At 40.5% G+C, this 15989-nt stretch overlaps 1 protein-coding gene across 2 annotated transcripts in view; it reads left to right on the top strand.

Annotated features, from left to right (window-relative positions):
• Positions 1 to 15989, top strand: part of GABRB3 (gamma-aminobutyric acid type A receptor subunit beta3) — a 233224-nt gene that overhangs the window by 55856 nt on the left and 161379 nt on the right. The gene's annotated exons all lie outside the window — the stretch shown is intronic.

The following is a 15989-nucleotide window of genomic DNA, read 5'->3' on the forward strand; positions in this document are numbered from 1 at the left end:
GGCCAAAAAAAAAAAAAAAAAAAAAAAAAAAAAAAAAGTAGCATATGTAAGTAATGTTTATTTCCAAGGAATTCAAAGGAGAATCACATTATTTTAATAATAATAAATGCTTACACTTTTAGAATAGACCATTATTTATCCTATTTAAGTAGGATAACATAGTTCTTCAGAAGTATTTTTCCCAACCTTGTGCTTACACAAGTAATTGAATTTTTATCAATAGAATTATACTTCCCATGCAGTTAGCACTCTGAAGAATCTATGGTGATCTGAAAACTGCAAGGCCATCTGCTTCCAGAAGAGCCTTGTATGTTACAAGGAGTCTTAAAAATGTATGTGGGTTTGGATAGGAATGTGTTTTAAGCATGTTTTGTTGTGTCATCTCTATTCCAATCCCCCAAATTTGGTTTTATTACTTATGTCAACATTCCCTCAAATTCATTACTCGTTGGCCAGTTTCTGGGGTGCAATATTGCATTGTCAGAGTTAGTCCAATAGAACTTCAGCAGAGATGTCCATAGTCAAGATACTCCATGTGCAGGCTTTTCTTGAGAGTGTTTTGATATCTAAGGCTCCCACCGTCAGTGGTGGTCAGGAACTCTGGCGGGACCCTCTGTAAGGTTCACGCTGAGTGTGACAAATGGGCTGACTTGTCACAGAGCAGTGTGGGTCTGCAGGTTGCTGGGGAGGTAAGAGTCAGATTGTCTAGAGCCTTGCAAAGACAGGTCCCCCAGGTAGATTCAGGTAATAGCTGATCCAGGGCCGAGGTGAGAGTCCATTCTGATTCAGTACATGTGGTTGCTCCATGATGAACCCATAACAAAGTGCCAAAGAATGCACCATTTACTTTATCAGAATGTATTAGCCCATGGAAAGGAGTTTGGGGATTGAGGGAAGGAGGGATGTCAATAACTTAGACTCCTGAAAATTTGCTGTGGGAAGAAACCTCAAATAGTATAAAATTTCCACTTCAGGGAGAAATAATATAAGCTCAAACACCATTGCATTTCATTTTTGTTTTTGTTTTGTTTTGTTTTGTGGTTCCTGATATAGAATTTACTTCTTACTTTCTTATTTAAACTACCATGAAAGCAAAGACTATCGAGAGTTTTAATAAGTACCACGAAAAGAAAAATTGCCTTTCAGTGACTGAAGATGGGTTCCTTGGATTTGCTGTCTCAGAATCAAACTCTGCTGTTTGGGTCTAGGACACAGGATGTTTTATCTATTTCCCTTATCTATACGCTGTAATCCCCAATTCTGTTGCTGCTATTATTTTGAACAAAAAGTTATCTGTTAGATCAATTAAGAATAAGAAAAATAAAAGATTTTATTCTCTTATTCTTTCTTCCTTTCTTTGTGTAGATCTGAGTTTCTGATCTATATCAGTTTTCTTCTCTGAAGTATTAATACTTTTTGCAAATCAGGTCTATTGTCAACAAATTCCCTGCATTTACATTTGTCTGAGAATGTCTATTTCTCCTTCACTTTTGAAGGATAATTTTCACTAGATAGAGAATTCTAAGTTAGTGGTTTTTTTTTCTTTCAACAATTTAAATATTTCACTGCATTCTAGTTTTGCTTTTGTGGTCTCTGAAACAAAGTCTGATGTAATTATCCTTGTTCTATAGGTAAGGTGTCTTTTCCTCTGGCTTCTTTCTCCATCTTCCCTTTGTCTTTGCTTTTCTGCAATTTTAATAGGGCATGCCTAAGTGTAAATATATATACATATATATTTTTTTTCCTATTTTTTCTGCTTTGCGTTCTCTGAGCTTCTTATATCTGTGGTTTGGTGTCTGTTACTAACTTTGGAAAATTCTCAACCATTATTTAATATTATATTTCTTTCCCACTTCAGGTATTGTATACACTTTGTAATTATCTCACAGTCCTTGGATAGTCTGTTCTGTTTCTTTCACTCTTTTCCTCTTGACTTTTCAGTTCAAGATGTCTCTACTGACATTTCTTTAAGCTCAGTGATTCTTTCCTCAACTCTGTTTAGTCTACGAGTGGACCCATCAAAAGCATTCTTTCTTTCTGTTGTTATGTTTTTAGTTTCTAGCATTTTTCTTTTGATTCTTACTTAGTTTCCATCTCTCTGCTTATGTTACCCATATTTTCTTGCATATTGTCCACTTTTCCTTTCAGAACCCTTGGCATATTAGTCATAGTTATTTTAAATTTCCTGTCTGATAATCCCAAAATGTCTGAGTTTGATTCTAATGCTTGCTTTATCTCTTCACACTGTGTTTTTGGCCTTTAACATGTCTTGTAATTTCTTGTTGTAAGCTAAACATGATGTATTGGTAAAGGGAACTAAGGTAAACTGGTCTGTAGTGTGAGGTTTTATGTTTATCTGGTTAGGAGTTAAGCTGTGTTTACTCTTTGCTGTAGCTTTCTGAGGATAAAATTTCATGTAGTGTCCTTGTTTTTGTCCACTGTCTGGGTTTCCCTAGGGACTCCTTCTTAGACTGAGTCTCAGACTTTCAGTTCTTTGAGTTGTAGTCTCTCATTAATATATGAGTCCTGCTGGTGTGATGGTGAGACATGGGGAAAAAGAAGCATTCCATAGTCCTTTGATTAACTCTCAGTCTTTTCGTGGCCTGTGCCCCTGGGCTGTGACCTTCTTAAGTGCTTCTTAGCCTTTTTCTCCACCTTAAGTAAGACAGGAAGGCTGGAGGGGCTAGAGTTGGGTATTTTACCCCTCCCTCACATTGGCTAGGCTCTGGTAAAAGAGTTTTCCTTGAGGACAGGCCTTTGTTAAGGGGAAAGGGGCACTCTGCATATTTCAAAATGGTTTCTATTCTCCTCCCCTTACTAAAAGCACAAGGGAATTTTTCTATAGTCTTCACACTGAGAGCCTGATTGGAGCTCCTGATGGTAAAAACTCACAAAAGTGTGGGAGCACTCCTAAGAGTGGGTCCCCAAGAATTTTTCATGCTCAAGGTAGTCTATGCCCAACCTCTAGCAATTAGTCCATCACCTCGTTGCTGGCTACAACAGTAGCTTCTACTCCAATGAGCTGTGATTCTGTGTTTCTAACTTTCTGTCTCTCCAGTTTTCAAGCAGTAGCTTGTCCTGTGACCTCAACTCTCAGATGGAAGAATTGTTGAATTTCAGTGTGGTCAGCTTTTTTCTCACTGTGATAACAGGAGGGACAACTTCTAAGCTCTTTAATGTTGGAGTGGAAACCAAAAGCTCCCTGTAGGTTCTAGAGTCTCCTCCCCCAGGGATGCAAAACACAGCCTTCTTTTGTAGTCATGTGATTCCAGTGGACCTCCCCTTCCCATGCCTACAAGGGCACCAGAAGAGCCTGTGTATTTAGCATGATCCAAATAGGAGAAATAAACTTCCATTTCCTTTTGTGTGTTTTCTGTTCCTATTTCAGTTTTCTTGAGAACATTTAGAATGCCAGGTCAGCTTGGGGTTCTAGGCCTATCTCTGCCACTAATTGGTTGAGTGAACTGGGGCAACTTGGTAATCAATCTGTGCTTTTGGTTTCCTCAACTGTGGAAACAGTTAACGATACATGTGTTCTCCTGATTGTTGTGAGGATCAAAAAAGGGAAGAAAACCCAGTGTACTGATGCTTTTTAAAATGGGAAATCTTGATTACTGTAGCTTTGTAGTATAGTCTGAAGTCAGGGAGCCTGATTCCTCCAGCTCCATTTTTCGTTCTCAAGATTGCTTTCACTATTCGGGGTCTTTTGTGTTTCCATACAAATTGTGAAATTTTTTGTTCTAGTTCTGTGAAAAATGCCAGTGGTAGTTTGATAGGGATTGCATTGAATCTGTAGATTGCTTTGGGTAGTAGAGTCATTTTCATAATGTTGATTCTTCCAATTCAAGAACATGGTATGTCTCTCCGTCTATTTGTATCATCTTTAATTTCTCTCATCAGTGTCATAATTTTATGCATACAGGTCTTTTGTCTCCTTAGGTAGGTTTATTCCTAGATATTTTATTCTTTTTGTTGCAGTGGTAAATGGGAGTGTTTTCTTGATTTCACTTTCAGATTTTTCATCATTAGTATATAGGAATGCCAGAGATTTCTGTGCATTAATTTTGTATACTCTAATAAAGATGTTAAAATAATAAAATAAAATAAAATAAAATGGGAAATCTTAGGCTGTGGATTTTCTGTGCTGATTTATTTTGGCAGCTGGAACTATCATGGCATTAGCTCCTAAACATTTGAAATGTATGTGCATTTGGGGACAAGCAAACTTCCCTGTGCAGCCCTGGTCTTCTTAGTTTCCCTTTGTATTACATATTCTCCTGTGACCTAATAGTTTTTCTTAAAGTTTCAGTCTAAATCCTTTGCTCCATAGGGAAAATTTTAACCAAAAGAAGATAAAAAGAAAAAGAAATGGGCATTACTCAAAATTGGAAACATTTGAAATGGATTAAATAACATGAGGTTTCTTACTTTGATCATGTATAGCTGTGATTCACAAAGCACCTTAGTGTGTGTACATTTATACTTTACCACTATCAAAACAGTGTAGACAATCTGGAAAAGATCTTCAAGGTTTTTTTCTATGCCTTCATTGAAAAAGCTGTTGCCATTATTACATGTAAACCTGGTGACTAAAGTAAATATGCATGTATCCTTAGCAATGGCCCTACATAACCATCCTCCTTGTACGAAGCAGAACATAAGCCTTCAACTGCTTCAAGTGCAAAAGTAGGGAATTAATAATCATAAATTAATACCATCCTGCTCTGAGCTGGAGTCAAACACTCTTCTGCGTTGACTGTAGTCTTGGAGGGATAGAAAACAATGTTTGGATTATAAGGATTTGTTGTTTCACCAAATACTTTTCCCTAACTATTTCAAAGAAATGTAGAAGAGAGCTTGGTGATATTTAGGCATGGGAACTATTATATCTGAAAGGATTTTTGCTTTTCTCACTATCACTTGATCCTTTGCTCCAGCCCATTGCCTTGATGTGTGGATTGCATGCAGTTGCCACTCTTTTAGAGGAGGCCGTGGGCTTCTGTGGGGCACAGTGAATAGCCCAATGGTCTGGGTACCAGTGAGGACCAGTGAGAGCCCAGTGCAGCATCCTTCCATCACACCCTTGTTGAGCAAATGGCAGTGTTTTGTCGTAAATTAAAAGTGGAATTAAAAAAATGGATATAAACCAGGCAGTATATACTTAATAAGATATACTCCATTTTATGACATGTTTGTTATTTTTTCATGAAAAAAATGCTTGCTCAGATACTAATGTGCTCATTTCATTTCCTTGTAAACTTGTGATAGGAACAGGGAATCCTTAGGTCTTCATGGCCTCTGAGAATAGAAATCAGTGGTCACACTAGCCAATGAGAAAAGGTGTTTAATTCCCCATTATAACCTTCCTCCTGCTTTCCATCCACTTGAGCTCTTATTTCTCGTTAGTGTTAAAATGTATTCCGGTTGGATATTCTGTCACCTGCACTGTGATAAACCAGAAAGGGATTCTCTCTGAGAGAAAGGCAAGGGAGCTACTTGGGACTTCAGTCCAGTCATTTGGAGCTGCTTGGTGAGGAAGGTGTTCAAGCAGAGGTAGAATGATCTCCTGAGTTATTTCCAACTCTCATTTTTATAATTACATTTTCTTTAGCTCAATTTACTCTGGACTCATTTACAACAAACTACTGGGAAGAATCAGTAGGTTCTAATTGTAGCCATTTGGACTGACACATAACCTTAGGCAGATAAGTAACCTTATTCCTTGTAATTTCTTTCTCCTAGAGTTTCAGTCATTAAACAATCTGTGCTTAGCTTCATTCTTCATCCTCTCCCCTGAAGCACCAAGGGTCATTTACTTCTGAGGTTCTCTTCATTCTGGGAGGCTCCCGCTCTGCTGAGATAGCTGCCTATATGCAGAGTGACTCCTGATGGGGCCACAGGCGCCCTGGGCCACATTTTGGGGATTCGTCCATGTGGATTCTGCTTGTCCCTTTCGGTTTCTGTAGTTCTGGCTTCTGTCCTCCTTTCCCCCTCTTTGCCTTTTTAATGTGCTCTTTCCTTCCCTATTAGGGACACGTGTAACTAAATCACCCCTTGCCCTTTGTTGTCATAAAACTCATACGTAAGACAAAGGAGAAAAGAGGAAAAAACAAACCAGTGACAGGAACACAAAGCTTGTGTGAGAAAATAGAAAAGAAGGGCAAATCGAAAGAGTAAGGCCAGAATCTTAGGGTCTCAGTACCTGCTGAAAAGGTGCTTGTTATCTAACCAGTGCTAAAACATTTCTGGAGAAAGAAGGAAGGGAGGGAGGAGGGGTAAAGAGTGGAAGGGGGAAGTAAAGATACTCAGAGAAAAGGCAGATGGAGAGTGGAGGAGGGGGCTAGATGATGCTGGAGTTTGAGAGGGTCTTCAGAACAAACACAATTGGTCAGAACTCTGGTGTTATTTCTGATGTGATCCTGTGTGTGACAATGAGAGGTTTTGTGTGATGCCTCACACCAGAGGTCAAAATGCTCATCCCCTTTGCTCGTCTCCAGGGAAAGTTTGGTCAGCATTGTGTCCCAGGGTTTGTGCTGACACCAGCAGACCAATGCCAGGCTCAAAGGATGATTTGTAGTTGGCTCAAGTTGTAATCATCTTATTCCTCAAGGAACCATTTTTTTTCTTACTTGCGTAGAATGAAAACGAGCTTTTCTTCCAGTTGATTGTCCCCAGGTCCTTGTAGCTGCTTTTGTACAAGAATTTCAGTTGATGGTCTTACTTTCTACAGGAACATTGTGAGAACAAATAGGAGTTGAAATCTCTGTGAATTTTTTTAAAGAAAGAAAATTCTAGGAGTGTGATTCCTACTTTAGGATGTGATAAGAAAACGAGGCTTAGATAAACCTGAAAATAAAGAAGCAACTAAAGTTTTATTACATGCTTGTGCTTGAAAGTCTTATCAGCAGCTTAGCTAGATCCTAAGGTAATGGGACTTTGTTCATGATATCTAGACAGTTTAAATTGTCTTTGTAAACCTTTTTAGGATTCTTTGAGTATTAAAATGTTCAGCATCAGTGACCAACCACCAGTGGTTACTTTTACATATCATCAGAATTTTTCAGCTCCTTGAAAGGGACTGGTGTAATTCCCGACCTGTTGAACACATACAGTGAGCATGGCTCACTACAGATTTTAACTGTTATGACTAAAATCTGGACTGAAATACGCAGTAACTTGGAAGCTCAGTCACAGAAACTCCTTAACTGACATCAGTGGCACACCTCTGGCACACATAGTCAGTTAATGCCATTAGAAGCATCTTCCACTTCTCTGATTGTCTCATGCCCATTCTCCAAAGAAACGTAAGATGAAAACAAACAATAACAAGAAAAACTAGCATTGGTATGGAGCCTTGGAAGCTTAATCCACAAAGGGCTATGTGAGACAGCCGCTAGTATAGCACTTCACTTCAGATAAGCATGACAACTGAGGTTTGCAGCGGGAGCTGAGGCTTGGGGGCATGGCTGCATTTCTGGCAACTTAGTGCACATGGCAGGCAGGCGTTCATCATGCCCGGCTACTTGACATGTGGCTGATATTTGCCCTGTGCCCAGCACTGTAGTTTGTTTGACAACAAGATTTTCAGGGGAAAATAGGTATTGGGTGCATTTATCTTTGTCTTTAAACTATGCCCTGTGTCTGTTTTAGTTTATGAGAATTAATTGCTGATTTTGAGTTTTTAACTCAAATGGAAAGTCTTGTGGTCATTATGTAATTAGAGAAAATTTCATTACCAATTTCAGTTTCTTTTATTTTTTGTCTAAAGATGACATGTCATAAAGTCCACATGTCCTCCTCAGTAGTGGGTTGCCCATTGGACACAAAAAGAATGTTCTGTGAAGATGAAAGTGATTTTAAGATTCAACAACTTGTTCTTGACATCTATGTCTCTATTTCTGCTTTGTAAATAAGATCATCTATACCAATTTTTTCAGATTTCACATATATGTGTTAATATACAATATTTGTTTTTCTTTTTCTGACTTACTTCACTCTATATGACAGTCTCTAGGTCCATCCATGTCTCTACAAATGACCCAATTTTGTTCCTTTTTATGGCTGAGTAATATTCCATTGTATATATGTACCACATACCAAGGGGGAAAGGGGGTGGTGCAATACACTATTGATGCTATGTATAAAGTAGATAACTAATGAGAATTTACTGTAAGCACAGGGAACTTTACTCAGTGCTCTGTGGTGACCTAAATGAGAAGGAAATCCACAAAAGAGGGGATATATGTATATGTATATGTATAGCTGATTCACTTTGCTGTACAGTGTAAACTAACACATTATTGTAAAGTAACTATACTCCAATAAAAAAAAGATTCAGCAACTTATAACCTAATAAATACTAAAATAATATGTGTTTATTCTAGGTAATTATTTGGTTTGATGCAGGGCTCCTTTTTAAATATACATTCTCTAATGATGTGAAAAGAACATTCATCATGGAAATAGTTATTTAAATTCACAGTCAGCAGGTGCAGTTAGACAGAACGAGACATCCTACAGGGCAGTAGAGACAAATCTGTATGGAAAATGTAATACATGCCACATTTTGCTCTTGTCTGTCAGACTATCGGTTAAATGAAAAACAAAAAAATAGGATATGATGGTTGTAAATGTTTTATGTCATATAATTTTCCATCATTCTGATAAAAAAATTGGGAAGAAAGAAAAGAGGGATGGAAGGGAGAGGATGGAAGGAGAGAAAATGCAAAGATTAAAGGAGAAATGATGCCATGGTGCTCCAGGTCACTCCCACATGGGACATGGTGTTTGAACTTTTTTCTTTTTCTGGCAGCACCCTTTATTTATTTTTTCCTTTTGTAAATAGGGAGTTGCTTCTGTTAGCAGTTAGCCATTTGTATGAACGAATTCATTTAACAAAGCCCTTTGAAATTTGAAAATCCTCCCTGAATTCTAAATCCCACATACACATATAAAATCTTGCTCTTTCAAAAGGTGGCATCGATACATTTCTCATGAAGTATCTTCAAAGTAAATGATGAAAGTTAAGATGAAGGGGGAAGGTGAGTGCCATGACATGGCTGGGACAGCCACATACCCAGGAGCCTTTACCTTCACGAACTCAGCCCCGCAGGGGAACTGCCCACAGGCCCAGCCACGTGGTCCTGCTGTGCCCCGTGGGGTAGAGCTGTGCGGTGCCGCAGGTGCGGGAGAGCTGCCTGGTCATCAAGTTTATGCCTCTTTTGCTGAGGTTGTCGGTTCCACCTCAGCACTTTCCCAGATGCACTACTGTGGAGAAAAGAACTTCCACTTGGTGAAGTATAACACTCTAGGCAGAGCTTTATTAAACTTCCAAAGTAGGCTTCATGCGAGTTCTGATGGACAGTAACTCCTCGGTGGTACGCAGGCAAAGCACCCTGAGTCCAGGAGCGTAACCGTGTTAGTGCCCTAATGACACGGGAGCTCGTGCTGTTTCAGCACTTTTCCTGGGGTATTGACAAGGCACTGCTGACATTTTATCTTAACTTTATGAAAATCCTTTGATCTCTGGATATTTTCATGAGCTATTCAGCTATTTTCAAATTAAATGTTAAAGCCAAAGTGTGACCAGCCAAATGTTTTGGAGCTGTCAACATCTATTCTTGAATTCTAATCAAAGTTGTATGTTTTGTAGAGCTTTAGGTGTAGTAGTAGACATCCTACTTTGTTATTTATCAATATAAACAGTCTTGCTGAGGGGACTGGAATATTCTTAACAACAGTGTGAAGGTGAGAATGGCCTGAAGACTCCAGTGGCACCCATCCTCGCTTGTTGTTGAAAATCTGCTGTTTTTACATCCTGTCCTTTTTCAAAATAGCTGATAATCTTCCTTTTTTGTGGCATTCACCCATATTTTAGGAACATGAGAACCACTATACTTACTGAGAAATGGTGGGTCCAGCCCAATATCCTAGCCAACAGCCAACATTTGTGAGTCTTTCATAGCAATGACCTTGACAAGTTAGAAGTCTGTTCCTATTATCTTGAGCTTTCTTTAATAATTTATTTTGGATAAATTATTTCAGAAACTTATTTTAACTATTATTGAACCTAATTTCTTGTTTCATTCTGAATTACCTCTTGAGATAACTTCACCTGCTCATTACCTAATACTGCTTATCATTTTCCCTAAATTATATCTTGTAAACTCATACTCAGGGGTAACACATAGTTATTTTTCAGAATGTAGAAAACAAACCCAAATTCATGTTTCCCTTGCAGATAGTGCTCTTATGGACCTGGATCATAACCTCCTGTCGTCCACCATTCTATTCAAAAATCATTCATGTGTCCGTTCCTTCATCACTACCATTATCCCATCAGAGGATCAGTTAACTTCTGGGTCTCAAGTTTCCATTAATATTAACTGTCTTACTTTGGCAGACCCTGAATCCAAGAGAAAGTGCTTTTATGTGGGGAGGGCCTTGAAAGTTGGCAGAGGAGTGGGGCAGTGATTTAGGGTGGGGAAGGAAGCCTATAAGCTTTGTTATTAATCCACTAACTACTGAGAGTGGCTGGAGCTTAATTCCATGGTAAATGGGGGGAAAAGGCATAAAACACACACTTCAGCATTACCTCACCCAAGAGAAATGGGAGATGCACAGTATACAGTGAGGCACTGACAGTTGTCTACAGTAAGGTTGTCGTAAGGAATAAAAGCATCATCGTGTGGGAAATACTTTGAGTCAATAGGGCCTGGCACATGGTAAAGCACTTGGTATCTGCTAGCGATTCTGATGGTTTACTATGAAGTTGTATGATAGCTATTTCTAAGAGCAGTACAAGTTTACTGAATGGCAACTGTAGGCTGACACTCCATTCCATCTTAGGATAACCCCAGAGGCTAGCTCCATGGTCTCACTGAACCTACAGTATAGTAGGGAGACAGGCATGTGAAGAGAGCAGAGTGGGGAGTGCCAGGACACCAGCAGGAAGGGGACGAGCATTCTGTCTGAGTGAGGACTGAGGGCCTCATATAGACCTGGGTTCAAGACTTCCCAGGGAAGGCAGACCACTGAGCCTGGCCAGGCTGTGGAAGGGCACACTGGGCTGAGAAGACTGCAGAACAAATGTGGAAGTGTGGGAAAAACGGCTTTTATCATTGAGCCGTGAATTTAGAAAGCTGAAGAAAAGGGCCGGCCTCAAGGGCGTGCCACCTGTGACGTCACCCGAGCCCTGTGCTCAGAAGGGCTCCACACTTGGTTTTACTGTTCTGCTCTCACCATCCTGAAATTCTTCATAATTTTTGAACTGTATTTCAATTTTCACTAAGCCCTGTGAGTTGTGTTGCCGGTTCTACAGAAGAGTGTTAAGTTCGGGACAGATTATTAAAGGTCTTTTATAAACCCTGCTGCGATGGTTAACTTTATGTGTCAACATAACTGGGTCACAAGGTGCCCAGATACTTGGTCAGACATTATTTTGGGTGTGTCTATGAGGGTGTTTGTGGTTGAGATTAACATTTGAATCATATACACTAAGGTACAGGATGGGACCCGCCCCAGATTTCCCTGCTAGTTAGCGGTGAAACTGGGACCCAGACCTCACAGTGCCCTGCAGCTTCGTGCTCCTGTGGGCAGTTTCTAGAACATGGAGTTTATGCTCCTTCATTTAGGTGGGAGCTGGGAGTCTCCTGTGAGGCAGTCAGCATCAGGAGGTCACATCGTAGGTCAAGTTCATCCTGCTTTTGTCCCAGTCCCTGCCCATATTTCATCTTGCACCATTATAAGACTTTATCTTTCCTGTTGTGATTCCGTCCTGCGCAACTGTTCCCTGAAACAGTAGTCTTTTCTCTTTTTTTTTGCGGTACGTGGGCCTCTCACTGCCGTGGCCTCTCCCGTCGCGGAGCACAGGCTCCGGACGTGCAGGCCCAGCAGCCATGGCTCACGGGCCCAGCCGCTCCGTGGCATGTGAGATCCTCCCAGACCGGGGCATGAACCTGCGTCCCCTGCATCGGCAGGCGGACTCTCAACCACTGTGCCACCAGGGAAGCCCGGAACAGCAGTCTTTTATCTCCGTCCACCTTCTCCCCCACCTAGGTGCGTGCCACCAACCCATGGAAGATTCGATGGACATAGACATGAGTGCCCTGAGGCCCCAGAACTATCTTTTCTGTTGTGAACTAAAGGCCGACAAATATTATCACTTTAAGGTGGGTAATGATGAAAATGAGCACCAGTTATCTTTAAGAATGGTCAGTTTAGGGGCTGGTGCAAAGGATGAATTGCACATTGTCAAAGCAGAGACGATGAATTATGCAAGAATGAAATTATAACCTTCCCTAACACCGTACACAAAAATAAACTCAAAATGGATTAAAGACCTAAATGTAAGGCCAGACACAAAAAAAACTCTTAGAGGAAAACGTAGGCAGAACACTCTATGACATAAATCATAGCAAGATCCTTTCTGACCCACCTCCTAGAGAAATGGAAATTAAAACAAAAATAAACAAATGGGACCTAATGAAACTTCAAAGCTTTTGCACAGCAAAGGAAACCATAAACAAGACAAAAGACAACCCTCAGAATGGGAGAAAATATTTGCAAATGAAGCTACTGACAAAGGATTAATCTCCAAAATATACAAGTGGCTCATGCAGCTCAATATCAAAAAAACAAACAACCCAATCCAAAAATGGGCAGAAGACCTAAATAGACATTTCTCCAAAGAAGATATACAGACTGCCAACAAACACATGAAAGAATGCTCAACATCATTAATCATTAGGGAAATGCAAATCAAAACTACAATGAGGTATCACCTCACACGGGTCAGAATGGCCATCATCAAAAAATCTAGAAACAATAAATGCTGGAGAGGGTGTGGAGAAAAGGGAACCCTCTTGCACTGTTGGTGGGAATATTAATTGATACAGCCACTATGGAGAACAGTATGGAGGTTCCTTAAGAAACTAAAAATAGAACTACTATACGACCCAGCAATCCCACTACTGGGCATATACCCTGAGAAAGCCATAATTCAAAAAGAGTCATGTACCACAATGTTCATTGCAGCTCTATTTACAATAGCCATAACATGGAAGGAACCTAAGTGTCCATCGACAGATGAATGGCTAAAGAAGATGTGGCACATATATACAATAGAATATTACTCAGCCATAAAAAGGAACGAAATCGACTTATTTGTAGTGAGGTGGATGAACCTAGAGTCTGTCATACAGAGTGAAGTAAGTCAGAAAGAGAAAACCAAATACAGTATGCTAAGACATATATATATGGAATCTAAAAAAAAAAAAAGGCTCTGATGAACCTAGGGGCAGGATAGGAATAAAGACATAGATGTAGAGAATGGACTTGAAGACACAGGGAGGGAGAAGGGTAAGCTGGGACGAAGTGAGAGAGTGGCACGGGCATATATACACTACCAAATGTAAAATAGATAGCTAGTATGAAGCAGCTGCATAGCACAGGGAGATCAGCTCGGTGCTTTGTGACCACCTAGAGGGGTGGGAAATGGAGGGTGGGAGGGAGACGCAAGAGGGAGGAGATATGGGGATAGGGATATATGTATATGTATAGCTGATTCACTTTGTTATACAGCAGAAACTAACACACCATTGTAAAGCAATTATACTCCAATAAAGATGTTAAAAAAGACTTTATCTGCTTTCTGCCAGCAAATAATGGGGAAGCTTATGGGAACCCACCTAGGCATTTTCTCCAAAATAACGGGAAAATGGTCAGTTTTCCTGGGAGTGGGAAGTGGGAGGAGGGTGGAAACACTCATTCCAGGATTTAATACAAACCTTCCTGAGAACATTGTCAGTATAATGGCAGTGGTGGCAGGCTTTCATATACTACAGATGAGTCACTACCACCTGAGCAATAGGAGAGGAATGTTAGAAACCAGAGATTAGACATTAGCATCATACATTATACAGACAAACCTAAGGGTAAAATATTTGAGCCAGTGATTTAGTATGCCTTTCCAAGAAAAGCACAAGTACTCAGAATGTGTTCAGGAAAAACCAAAGTGAGGTAGCAAGTAATTTTGATGGCAGATATTTCCCCAGATGCTGTGATGATTTTAAAACTTTTTAGTAGAAATATGTTTCCCAATTTGCAAGGCCTGGGAGTGTCTGACAATAATTAGAACCAACATAAACCTAATGGTTTCTGTTTTGTAATGTAGCACAGTACCTGTATCCTGACACTTGAAAACATAAACATGGATGGTAATCCGTGCTCTGGGATAGTTGAGATAAAAGGACTGTTAGATGTTCTGACTTCACATATGCTCAGTGTGGACCCAAAATAAGTGGAATCACATTGCTGCTCAGATGTAACAACTTGGATCTGATAATATGCTCACATTTCCCATATAGGGAGTCAGAATATCACTTGGGATATTATTTATGTTTTTAAGAATCTGATTTTGAGGAGAAATGGGCATTTAGAAACTTATATTGATTTTCTCCGTGAAGATGAAATGGAAGGCAAAATATCCTCCTATCACCTTAATTCACTTAGGGTGCATGCATCTTAAAAGTCTAATTTCTGGACCAAATGATGAATGAATCAGGATGATTGGATTCAAGTAGGCTAATATTAGAAATGCTGATGGTTTGCTGTTGTTTGATTTTGATTGCCTCCAAAAGATTTAAGGCAGCTTACAAAAATTTGGGTGTAAAGGAAAGCAAGGGTAGGAAGAGTGATATGAAGCCAAGGGGGAGGCTGATTGTAAACCCACATGCGTTCGTGCTGCCACAGGTACAGGAGGAAGGACAGGCATTTGGCTGTGTTCTTTTTAACAAGCAGCACAGAGAAGACAGGCCAGCTACTCCGTAAGAGTGTGGTTTCTTGGAGGCCTGAGGAAGCCCTCTGTGGGACCCCTTAAAGAGGCCAGCCTGCTGCGCCTCCACACCTCACTGCCCCAGCTTCCGAAGCAGGAAATCCTGTCCTCACGATGTTGATGGTGATGATCATAATGACGGCTTCTTGAACATTCCCCATGTCCAATTGTAGGGAAGGTTTGAGTCAGTTGCTAAAAATGGTCAGCTGCTATTAGATGGTTTGTTCTCCACTCATCCTGACCACTAAGGCCTTGCTTTTAACCACCATGCTGTAAATGAGGAAAAGAACAAATGCAGGGTGTTTCACTCTGGAAAGGAAACATTCTCTCTGCCAGCTGCAACTCCAGTCCCAAGGCCTTCTGGAGGCAGAATTCCTTTCTCTTCAGGAGACCTCTGTCTTTTGTCTTACGGTCTTCAACTAATTTCACAAGGCCCACCCATGTTATGGGGGGTCATCTGCTTTATTCAAGGTCTACTGATTGAAATGTTAATCTCATCTGAAAAATACCTTCATTGCAACATCAAGACTGGTGTTTGACCACAAATCTGGGCAGCTTAGCCAGGTTGACACAGAATCAGTCATCACACCATGTTATCAAAGGAATGGAGGGAGGAGGCTAAGAAGGTTACCCTGTAGAATGAGATGGGCTGGCCGCTGGAGCAGGGCCTGTTTCCTCCACACGTTTGACGTGCACCTTAAGAGACGGGGAGCTCTGTTTGTGCTGTGGGGCTCTGGAGTAAAGAACCAGGCATGCCGGGTGCCGACCACAAGGGCAGATGTTGGTCCGAGGTCAGAGAGGGCTCGCTGCCCTGTGCCCTGGACAGGGTGTTGTTCTCAGCTTGGGAAGCTTTCTGGAAACAGTGAGGTTAGCTTTGGGCTTTTGTGGAGGGAACTGTTTGTGGCTCTGGATGGTCCTGGATCCAGTTCTACTGTTTGAAAATATTTTGCTTGAGATTTTGTGATCATCAAAAACTCAATGGTGTCTTTCCAAAACAAACTTGAGTCAGTGTACCAAAAATGCAAAGACGATAAATAGGTCAAACCTGGATTTGAAAATGGCTAGGCGAGGTTAGTTGGGGGCAAACAGGGTGAATGTACAATAGAGGCTACGTCGTATGGCAGTATGCTTAACCAGATCAGAGTGAGATTCTGAT

Source organism: Neophocaena asiaeorientalis, unplaced genomic scaffold (assembly GCF_003031525.2).
Source record: "Neophocaena asiaeorientalis asiaeorientalis breed wild unplaced genomic scaffold, Neophocaena_asiaeorientalis_V1.1 scaffold655, whole genome shotgun sequence".
Classification (NCBI taxonomy): Eukaryota; Metazoa; Chordata; class Mammalia; order Artiodactyla; family Phocoenidae; genus Neophocaena; species Neophocaena asiaeorientalis.